The following is a 9,220-nucleotide window of genomic DNA, read 5'->3' as shown; positions in this document are numbered from 1 at the left end:
CTTAAAATAAGATTATTAGATAATATGCACTTGAAATAAGACAATGCGGTTGCTTTTTCTTATTTTAAATGTAAATTGTCTTGTTCCATTGGCAAAGTATCTCACTTAACTCCTCAATTCAAGAACAAATGCACTTATTTTAAGAAAAAATGACTTATTAGATTTCCATTTTTTGCAGTGTAACAGCTAACCAGGCTGTCTGATGGTCTAGCTGGCTACAACAGCCTGCCATGACTCACACAGAATAACACCAAAACGCTTCACCCATTTACATCAGGGACCATGGAAATCATATGTGGCGTTCCACAAGTCTCAATCTTAGGGCACCTCTTATTTATTAACTGCACCCTGACTCAGATCTTGATAGGGTGATATTGTCTCTGTAAAATGCCTTAAGATGAAATGTGTTGTGAATTTGCAAGATATAATTAAACAGAATTTAATTGAAATCTTGATAAACAACAATAGTTACTATAACTATAGCTCGTAGCTGGACATTACAATGTCAACAGGTGACCATGAACCCATCCGAGTAAATGCATTAAGGAATTCGATGGATTTTCCAAAATGTACTTCAGCTAAATCAAAACAAAACTGAAGTAACAGGAGCATCCAAAAGGCAGCATACAGCTTTATTACTCTATTAGTTAGAGTCAGGATAAGTCTACATTTCCTGGTAAAAAACTGCTGGTAAAGAGTGATTTTCTGATTTTTACCACAACAAAAGCAAAATGAAATAACTTCATCTATGCTTCCAATTTTTTATATTTATTTAGATTTATATTGGAATATATAACCAATACGCCTGCTGTGATTTTAACTTTTTCAAACCAGTATTAATTAGGATACATAAAAGGAATGACATCTGTTATGAAATTTTTGGGGGGTTCAGATTAGGCTTTTGAAATTGCCTCTTTCAGAAGGAAACGGAGAACAGAGCCTCGGCGCCTCGTCCAAATGTCTATGTCCTTTTATTGAATCCCACATGGCAGCTGACCGCCCAGCCAGCAAAACCACCTGCACATTGGGCATACTTTCTCCGCCCCCACCACAGCCTATCCACTCCCCCACCACTATACCCCCCCCCCCTTCTGAGTCGATCCCTGCCCCCACACCCCAAATCAAAACCCAACAAATGTTTTTTTTTTTTTTTTACCCCTTTTTTTATCTCCAGATTCTCAGACAATGCCTGCAGGATCCCGTAGTCTAATCTCCCCGAATCCCTCCCACCGTCTTTATCCCACTGTTAAAGAATGTTTGAAAGGGCAACACCAAAAACAAAACAAAAAACAAGAAAGAAATACACAGAGTAGGATTTTGGGGGGGTTGCTGGTAACATCTGGGATACTATGAGGTCTGAGAATTAAATTTTTAGGGACAACAGGAGAAAAAGGCACTAAACTGCAATGTAAAAATATATTCTATAGATCTTGAAATTTTTTGTTTTTTATATTATTTAATTCGATGCCACAAAGAGGATAAGAAATAAATATCACTTAAGGAAGGACAAAATTAATGTATTTATAATATCAAAATTTAGAATATAATTTTATCATTATCATGTTTGCACTAAGTGTCATCTTACACAAGGTCAAATAATCTGATAAAACTTGTTTTTCTACATTTAATACAAATTTTTGCCTTTTTCTAAATTTTCCATCACGTAAACCATCCTTCAAATTGGTTTTATATTTTGCTGTGAGTCCAAATAATTTAAAAAGAAAACTTTTGTTGCCCCTGAACCCATATTCTATGGCTGTTAAGAAGTGAGCAGAAATTAATCTTCTACTAAATTGTGAACAAACCAAAAAAAAAACCCAAAATAGGCTTCATCAAGTACTAAAGTTTGCGCATCACAGTGGGCCACTTGAGTGTCACGCAGGGCCTCTCAAAGGTTGGATGGGAATTATGCTTAAAACACTTTATTCTTCCAATTCCTGTGTAAGATTATACCAGTTATCCCATCAAAAATGAGTAAAAACGCCATTCTTGCGTCTTTAAGCTCTTGCATAGAAGGTCAATAAGACTCTGCCTCTGCTTACAAGGCTGGGCCGGGTGTAATCTTGCTGAAGTTACATTAATTAAATGGTAAGCTTCTTTAGCAACGTGCTCTTAAAAGAACTTGGCCGATAATATACTTAAAGAGTTCGCAGGCTGTTTGTTTCAAAGCCTGCAGTCGTTCAGCCATGCAGCTCACGTACTGCAGCTTAAAACCCTCTGCTTGAGCTACAATGACTGAGCAGAGGCTGGCACAAGACATGAAATTCAACTTATCAAAGGAAAACATATTTGTCCAAGTGTTCTTGATTAACACACCAAAAATTACAATAAGTTCTTGACAAATAAAAAAAAAATGAGGACACTTTGATTTTATAACAGATTTTAAAGAGTGTAGGTTTTGGAAGCAGTACTGAAGAAGTTAGCTTCTGTCAGAGTACTGGTGCAGACTGTTGGTTCCTGCAGGAAGGGGGCCCTAGTCCAGCTCCTCCTTCTGTTGGCACCAAACTAACGAAAAAGCAAAGCGACATCTGAGATTCTAAGCCTCAGTAAAATGCAGAGACACAGAAAAGTGCCACAATAAACATTAAGCAATGCCCCCGACTCCAAAATGAACTCATGCATAAAAGCAAAAAAATAAAGTACACTTGTCAGAATGTATAACTTGCTGAATGTTTGCTTTGGGCTCCCTTTTATAAACCGCCCTGAGCAGCTACCCATAGCCATAAAAACAAACCATCGCACTACTGTGAATCTGCCATTTCTATGTTTCAGAAGTCATTATGCCATTAAACATAACTCTATAATTGCTTTATTATGCATTTAATGTTGCATCAAAGCAATTGGAATGCTGCCACTAGGTGGCAGTGCATAGGGTGAAAATAGCCCCTAAGAAGTGACTGATATGATTATACCTTCAGCAAATACTCTTTTACAAATTCTAGTTTTAACAGCTGTATCCTGAAGAGGTAAAAGTGTAACACAAGCAGATTTACAATGAATATCAATTCAATTCAGTTTATTTCTATAGTGCCAATTCACATGCCATCTCAAGGCACTTTACTGTTCAACCAGATCATCCAGTCAAATTGATTCAAAGTTTTCTATCGAAGGAAAACCAGTTGATTGCATCGACTCATTGACTCTTCAGCAATCCCTCACATTAAGCATGCTTGTAGCGACAGTGGAGAGGAAAAACTCCCTTTTAACAGGAAGAAACCTCCAGCAGAACCGGCTCAGTGTGAGCGGCCATCTGATGAGGCCCACTGGGGTTCAAGGAGACAGAAGCAGACATAGAAAAAGAAACATAGATACAAAAAGCAACTGTAACAGGCGGCCCCGTCCAGGAAACACACAGCCAAGGCAGAAGAGCTCCGAGCCAGCTCCCATGTCAGAGGATGAAGAGAGCACATCCAGTTAGTCACAGTCAGAGAAACAGGACTGGAAAACAGGCCGATCTCCAACATCTAGAAACAAAGGTGTTGATGGTAGCGGCACAGCTAATATTTCTCTCCACGATGGAGTCACAGCCAAACAGGAACAGACCAGATGAAGCTACTATGAGAAAAAGCAGAGAGAGCAGAACGTTAGAGATTGAACTAACAGATTCTGCAGAGTGGGAGAATAGAGATAGACTAAAACAGAATGAGGAAATAGGGGTCCCTTTGTCCTCCAGCACTCTAAGCCTATAGCAGCATAACTATAGAGAGATCTCAGGATAACCTGAGCCACTCTAACTAGAAGCTTTATCAAAAAGGAAAGTTTTAAGCCTAGCCTTAAAAGTAGACAGGGTGTCTGCCTCACGCACTAAAACTGGTAGTTGGTTCCACAGGAGAGGAGCCTGATAACTAAAAGATCTGCCTCCCATTCTACTTTTAGAAATTCTAGGAACCACTAGTAAACCTGCAGATTGAGAGCGAAGTGCTCTGTTATAAGGAACAATCAGATCTCTGATATAAGATGGAGCTTGGCCATTTAAGGCTTTATATGTGAGAAGGAGGATTTTAAATTCTATTCTGGATTTCACAGGAAGCCAATGAAAAGAAGCCAGGATAGGAGAGATATGGTCTCTCTTTTGAGTTTACATCAGAACTCTGGCTGCATAAAACAGCACATCCAAGCAGAATTAAAAATATCATCTAACAAGTACAAATAAGGCCAATTTTAAACTTAAGCCTCTTCTTGAACAGCTTATTAAAAGTAATTTCGATTTGTGCCTATGTTGTATATTACAACAAGCTTGTTTTAAAGATTTTTATTAAATATATTTATGTTTTTTTATTTGGAAAATATTTATTTTGCCTTTCCTTAGAATGATTTTACCCTTTGTTGACTTATTGACTATTTATGAGTTGGTTTTGATCAGCACATTTAGTTTTACCTGTTTAAGAAGAGGTAAAAGCTGAGCTGATGTGATAATGATCAGTGGGTTGAGACCAATTAAGCAACAGCTTCATTTAATTTCCTATTATTATTTACAAAAACTAGGACGATGTTCCGGTGAGTGAACTTATTCCCTGCAGATTATACCGACTGATACAGAATGATTCTTCCTTAAAGATGGAGCCTTTTTTGCTGTAATGAAAGAATTGCTATATAAATTGCATTTATATTAACTAACAAACCAAACTACTGAGAACAACAGTAATTATACTAATACAAAAGAGCTGATCATAGATATTTAAATACATAAATCAGTTGGTTAACTCAAAAAGGCTCCATGTTTTCCTATGGTTTCCAAAATAAAAGCCCTTTCCACTTTAGCTTCAAGCTTGACTGAAGACGGGTATTATTATGCAATTTTTCTAAAACCGAGCCAATTCGGCACCGGACCCCTGCAGCCAACTTTGGCCCCCACGCCTGATAAAATATCGGCCCTCACAAATCAATTTTACACTTGACTGCAACCCCGTGCCCTTCCACCCACAGCACCTCCCACCCAATTAAGCATCCGCATTAGCATATATATATGATATCAGTGGTAAACATCACTCGGCGGGTAATTCACAAACGCTCCTGGATAATAGGAGGGTTGACCACCTATTAACCCTGGGTCGGCAGCGCAGAGGAGAGCCGGGAAATTCTCCAGCCTCCTCCCAGCAGAGGGAGCGGGGAGGTGGAGACAACTGAAGGCTTTGATGAGATGAATGTGGAGAGATGTTAACTCTACAGACTAGACAAGGATGTGTGAGTTTTGGATGCTGGCATTTAAAACATTATTTCCACAAAGACAATATGATGAAATATAAAGACATATAACAGCTTCATTCATTCATTTAATTTAATTCATTCTAATAACTAAAATTCATGAACTCAACAATAAACTCAACCAAAACAATGAAAAGGAGGAGTAAGAAGAAATTATCGTATTATATCTGCCACTTAAATCATTTTTACAACAATGCTGGATCAGTTCTCTATTGACATTTATTGAGGTATTTACATTTATTCAAGCCAAGTGTTTTTCCCCAATAAAAACATTTAATTTCTGCATCTATTGAACTCATATTAAAGCAAATAAGCAGACCAAAATGGACATAATGCTGAAACTTCTTTACCAATGAAATGAAATAAGTTTAAAGAAACTCATGTACGTTGCATAACCTTAATGTTCAGAAGAGATTGCATACTTAGTAAAGGAAAAAAAAACACAGTCCAACCCTTAAGAAGAAGTTGTCATGGTTCGTGGTTCCCTTGAATTACTTTGTATGTGAGTTTAGGATTTTCATGTTTTGGTTTTGCCTTAAACCTGTTAGTAGTTTTGCTATTTGGTTCTTGCCATATTCTAGTTTTTGCCATTGTTTTTTTTTTGGTTTGTAACTTTTTTCAGTTGTTTCCCAGTTTTTCAATGGCTTCTTAGTTTCTTTTAGCATGTTTCTTTCTTTACTTTATCCAGTGGTTATTTATATATTGTTGGCGAGGTTCTCTAGAGTTCTACCTCGTGTTTTTTACTCTTAATTCCTGTTCAACAATTATCTTCTTTCAGAGGTTTCACTTATTTGGAGATTTAGTTTACCCGTCTTTTCCTGATTACCTTCACCTATGTGCTTGCACTACTCTAGTTGTCATTATCCATGTCATCAAACCCATGTTCTGTTTCTTTTTTTTTTTTTTTTTTTATTCACTAGACATTAAACTCTTCATGCTGCGTTCAAAGACCTGCCTGCATTTTGGTCCAAATAAACTTGGCAGAACTAGTTCTAAGTTCTGAACCTTTTCTTTTTTGGTATTTTTTGAGGAATTTGAATTTATATCAAAGTCCTTAAGTAGCTTGAAAGCAGTCATGAATCCAATCTACACTCCAAGTGTTTAGTGGTCATCATGATATTATATATCTGAAATTATTTTAGATTAACACATCTTCTCAAAATGTCACAGATTTTCCCAGTCAGTCCACAGAAACCTGTCTTAGTTCTGTTTGTATGGCTTCTATGCGACTCTCCTTGAAGCAGCAGATCTCTGGCTGTCGGCTGGTTTTGCAGGCTGCAGCTCTCACACCTGTATGCAAATCCTCTTCATCTGCCTCTAGTGCATAATAGGAGCCACTTGACCTCTGATATTTGCATAATGATCACCCTACAGTTAAGGGTGAAAAACTGCTCGCATCCGACTCAACAAACTCTAAACCAATGTTTCCTCTGTCATTCTAGGTAGAGGTTCCATCTACTGTACAGGCTGCAGGTGGATCTTAGTCTTCCATAAAGAGATCCTACTCTCCCTCCACAGCATCTCAAACATGACGGTGTCATTATTTAACTAAGGTCTGACCCAAAAAGCAGAAAAACCAATACAGAGAGAAACCAGGGGAAAGCTTTAACAGGTTTATTGAGGGGATTGTGAAGAATCCAGTGTTGCACTGAAAACTGCTCAACCGGAACTGGAAAGTGTGGGGAAGATGCTACGGTTAGTTCAGGCTCAGTGGGAAACTTGATTCTCGAACTTGAAGAGGAGAAATAGATTGTAGACTAATTTCCAGATAAGTGGTTGACTCTCACTCCAGTCGGTGTGTTCCAGTTTTTGTCTGATTCGATGGAGGGCGGACAGGGTTTACCCAGAATGCAGTTGTTTGTAGGTAAACGGAGAAACTGACTGCCACTTAGATTTCCTGCGGTACTTGAGCGGGTTGTTGTGGAGATGAATCCCTTGCTCAGTGTGAAACTCAAACGATCTCTTGGAGGAAAGGAGATCCAAACCACCAGTTTGAATCCTCAGCTCAGTTTGAAACTCAGATGATCCTTCCAGGGAGAGAAGGTCCACAACATCCAGTTTGCAGGATGACTTCCTGCCTAGAGGCAAAGACAAAATAACAAGGTTAAGACTCAGGTTGACAAAAACTCAGTTTGACTCAGCAAAACTCAACTTGGCTAAAGAACCAAAACTGGCAAACACTCTGGCGTCGAGGTAGTGGCAGTCAGCAGCTTAAGAGCACTCCGTTAACGAGGTAACCCTCCACAGGTGTGTGAGGAGGCGGACCAGAACCAGGCGCCTCCTGGTGGAGGAAGGTAGACAAACACAAAAACACAAACCACACAGAGAGGAATCCTAGCAGACGGGTCCTCGTGGTTAACTTCCAATCAATCCCCGTAATTTCTGCTCCTCACAACAACAATCTCTCCTTGATTTTTCCCAATGTGTCTAACAAAAAAAAAAGAGATGGTCATTAAATCGGGTATTAGTCACTCTGACTGTCGGCAGGTGAAAAGTTCTGCTACTAAATTAAATAAGTATTTCTATGAAGTTTGTCAGCAGATAGAACCTGGAGAGCAGTGTTGTGCCTGAACGCGTTCATTGAACGAAAGTTCATGAACTCGTTCATATTTTGGGCGAACGTGAACTGAACGTACTGCATTATTGCCTGGTGAACGTTATTGTGAACTCGTTCATTCTGGCGTCTGTGAACGGCACGCTCTCTCAGTTCAAGTCCGTTTAACAGGTTGCCAGATTTCTATAAAGCCCTCCAGGCGAAACCCCGGCTAAATCACACCGTAAACAGGCCTTAATATGTAGCGGGAAAAACACCCAATCTGGCAACACCAGCTACCAGCGTCGTAGCCTACAGCCGCGTGCGTCATCAAAACAAAATGCAGCGTGGAAGCAACAGCAGCATGTAGGCGACTTAAAACAGGTTTATGACCAGGTGGTCGGTGAGGATGATGGCAACAAGTTTGCCCGCCGGCTTTCAGTAAAAAAATCCGCACTTCAGTAACCTTAAATTCCTACCTCAGCCTGGTCCCTCAGTTTGTGTTAGTAAAATGTTCTTGATCGGTCTTCAACGGGGGATCCGCGACCCCTAGGGGGTCTACGGAGGTACTGCATGAGCGTCTGCATGGTTAGTTGATATTTTTATATTCCCCCCCTGCATTTCTTTCCCCCACTAATTGAAATGTCTTTAAATACTCATTAACATGAAATCAACGCACTGTAGTAAACAGATAAATGGAGGCAGAAGATGTCTTTCAGTCATCAATGCTCACATTCAGCGACACACAGGAGCTCTTTCAAGCTGGGCACCGTTTCCTTCACAACACCTGTCCCATCAACCAGGAATCAGAATCAGAAAAACTTTTATAATCCCAGGGAGAAATTAATTTCTTTACATTACTCCATCTGTAATAGAGTGACTATAGGACACAATTTCATACAATATATATAAATAGGGGGTCCCCGCTCCATCTCGCCATCAGTTTGGGGGTCCTTGGTCTGGAAAAGAGGACCCTGTTCTTGAGGGTTTCACTATCCATGTAACTTGTTTGTTAAACCTGCCTGGTATAATTTTCCAGGATTCCAGTATTCCTTTTTAGTATGTATTGAAATGGAATTTCAAATGGAAAAAATTATAAAAAAAAAAAAAAAAACATTTGCACCTTAAAGACTACTTTCCTATTTTTCTTTTAATAATTACTCATAAAAAAGACCATTCAAGCAGCACATTTTTCCTGATGTTTTTGAGAATATACTGTAGGGTTGAAAGCTGCAGCTGCTACTAGTGTGAAGTGATGGACAGCAACAAAGCATTAAAGCAACAATGGGGAAATGCTGTCCCCTCAATGCTAATGTAAACCCTGGTTGGATAAGGATTCAAAACTGGATATGAAGATGAAATCTGACGCACAGTTTCAGAGTTACAACTGATAAAATAATTGCTGTCTGTGGTTCTACAGTAGGCTATGGTGTAATTGAGCAATATATGAAAAAAAAAAAAAAAAAAGAACTATGAACTAGT

Source organism: Cyprinodon tularosa, unplaced genomic scaffold (assembly GCF_016077235.1).
Source record: "Cyprinodon tularosa strain WSP-4 unplaced genomic scaffold, ASM1607723v1 ctg137, whole genome shotgun sequence".
Classification (NCBI taxonomy): domain Eukaryota; kingdom Metazoa; phylum Chordata; class Actinopteri; order Cyprinodontiformes; family Cyprinodontidae; genus Cyprinodon; species Cyprinodon tularosa.
Note: the sequence above shows the minus strand (reverse complement) of the source record.